At 57.0% G+C, this 2,768-nt stretch overlaps 1 non-coding gene across 1 annotated transcript; it reads right to left on the bottom strand.

Annotated features, from left to right (window-relative positions):
- Window positions 1–26: 26 nt before the first annotated feature.
- Window positions 27–179, bottom strand: LOC146584868 (5.8S ribosomal RNA). The gene has a single exon (XR_014898121.1). It is a non-coding gene; the product is annotated as a 5.8S ribosomal RNA (ribosomal RNA).
- Window positions 180–2,768: the final 2,589 nt, after the last annotated feature.

Below are 2,768 nucleotides of genomic sequence, written 5' to 3'. Positions count from 1 at the left end.
TGGGGGGCTGACAATAGACCATCAAGCAATGCTCAGACAGGGGTAGTCCTGGCGGGAGACCGGGGCTGCAAGCGCGTTCGAAGTGTCAATGATCAATGTGTCCTGCAATTCACGTTTATTCTCGCAGCTAGCTGCGTTCTTCATCGACGCACAAGCCGAGTGATCCACCACTAAGAGTTGTCTCTTTTTTGGTCCCCGCTGCACGCACGAGGGGAGCAGGCAGCATTTGCAGCCTCTGAGGGCTCCCTCCCCTCCACCTCCCTCCTCGCGCCACCACCGGCTGTTGAGCGAAGGACAGCGGGAAGAGTGGGCTCGCCTCACCGACCGTACAAGCACAGAGGTTGATGGGGGGGAGGAAGGGCAGACCCAAACAAGAAGGGCAGGGAGCCCTTGCTCCCGACCTGGGACAACCCTTTTCCCACTTCAAGTCCGGCGCAGGCGCTCGGATCGACCCGGCCCTGTAGGGAGCCCACGCGCCAGCCGCGTCCACCTGCCTCAAGGACGGGGGGGGTCTCCGCAGACCACCAGCATCAGAGCCTGGCCACCACCAGAAGCGGCCCAGCTCACTTGCCCACGCCTCCGCGGCCCACCAGCCTCACACTCCCAAGCTCCACACTCGCCTTGCCAGCCTCTGCCAGCTCCGCCGTGCCCGAGACGGCACCCATGCCCACACGCGCACACGTGCCTCCCGAACAACACCATGCGCTCCCCCGGCCCTTCCGCGGACAGACGCCTGGCGTCGGGCTGGCAGGTGAGACGGGACAGACGGGGAACAGCACCCGCTCTCCCCGCCTCCACACGGAGACCGGGGGGGCCACCCCCGCTGCCTACCCGCCGACCACCCACCGCCCAGCAAAGCCGGGTCGGGCAGAGTGAGGCAGGTGCGCCGGGTGGCGGAGGGCCGGGGCAGCATGCCGCCAGCGGCCACGTTGGGGGGCTGAGAGCACCAGCCGAGGCAGGAGAGTGGATGCGCTGAGGCTTAGCGTCCACACCACCAACGGTGGGGGCTCACCGTCCCGGCAGTGAGCACGCACTCGCGCCGAGGACGCGCGTTTAGGTCAGGCCGGCGCAAGGTCGACTGTGCAGTGTCTCTGCACATCACACAGCTGTGTCATCAAGGAGGGGCAGGAGAAACATGGATGCTAGGGTACCTGGCCCTAGTGGGAGGGCACCAACCTCAAATCCCCACAGGGATTATCACCAGGTAAGTGAAAATATGATCACAGTAGTGGTATTTCACCAGCAGACAGGTCCTATTCTACATCTCTCACGTCTCTTCACTGCACCAGACTAAAGTCAAGCTCAACAGGGCCTTCTTTCCCCACTGATTCCGCCAAGCCCGTTCCCTTGGGGTGGTTCCGCTGGATAGTAGGTAGGGACAGTGGGAATCTCCTTCAGCCATTCATGCACATCTCTGATTAGATGACGAGGCATTTGGCTATTAATCAACCACTGAATTTCTATGACACCTTTTCTGAATTGGGCTTGGTAGGCGGCCTGTCCGCCCTTGTCAAATTCGGTGAGCGTCACTGGGGACAAGATCCCACGTCCCATACCTACAGAGCTCAACCACAAGGGAGCCGGGCAAGGGCAAAATTCAGCGTGTACAGAAGACTGAGCAGACCCATGTCATCTTTGTGAAGAATTTTATTGTTGCCTTCCATGGAAGGACTTTGCATACACAAAGTCACTAAGATGTCATTATACTCCAGTTAATGTTAAACATCCTTACCTTTGCTGGAAAAAGATATGGATAACACCCACAATCCTKTTGTGCTGACAGAGGTTGCTTTTTGGTCTTAAGCGCTCTTCTGCATTCCTCACACTTCCATCCTTCAACTTCCACATAAACACCTTCATCGCCTTTAGCTTTAGCTGGGGTTCCCTGGCATCTCAGGAAGTGGCAGGCAATACTAATGTTTCTCATTAGTCCTCCAACACAGAGCATGAGACTACTCCCTTCCCATCTGTCACAGTCCGAATTGAAAAATGGCAAGTTTTGAGAAAGGTGGACCCACTCCGCTGATGTTACTCTTGCAGGCTYTGGCACTGCAATCTCTTGGGGGATCTCTCCCGTTTGGGTGGCCACCAACACAAAACTCACAACCCGAGCTTTTTAAAGGCTGGCAAACATATCTGTGGGGGGTTCGGATACAACCCAGAAGAACCATCCTTCAAGGTCGACTGGCGTGCCTTCAATCAGCCATCAGGCAAAGGGCTTTGGATACGCAGTTAGTGTGAACTTGCGCTCAAAAATCACTTTGTATACTATGGACTGGTTGGTGAGGTCACTCACTGGGGTGGAAGCAGCTATAATGCTCACGCACTGGGGCACAGGCCACCTTGGTTACCAAAAAATGGGCATCCAGGGGGACCGCGTGGAGGTGTGACCTCTGCAGCTAAGTCCAGCTAGTAATATGGTCCCACCTTAAGAGAGGCAGAGTTACTTCCACCATTTACCCACACTTCATTGAATTTCTTCACTTTGACATTCAGGGCACTGGGTAGAAATCACATCACGGCAACATCCGCTGCGGACCTTCACGATGCTTTGTTTTAATTAAACAGTCAGATTGGCCTGGTCCACACCAGTTTTAAGTCAGCTGCTAGGTGCCAGCTGAGGCAGGGCTCCAGTCCGGAATCGTGGCTCCCCCCGCTAACCCGTCACTGGTAGTCATGGGTGCTGGGGCACCCCTAACCCCCGTGGATGGGTGGAGGGGCACCGTGGTTGCTGCTGGAGCTTGAGAGGGAGGGAGGGAGGGGCCGGG

The sequence above is a fragment of the Rhea americana genome, unplaced genomic scaffold, assembly GCF_003343005.1.
Source record: "Rhea americana isolate MKP2758 unplaced genomic scaffold, rheAme1 scaffold_894, whole genome shotgun sequence".
Taxonomy (NCBI): domain Eukaryota; kingdom Metazoa; phylum Chordata; class Aves; order Rheiformes; family Rheidae; genus Rhea; species Rhea americana.
This window is presented reverse-complemented; position numbering and strand designations above follow the sequence as displayed.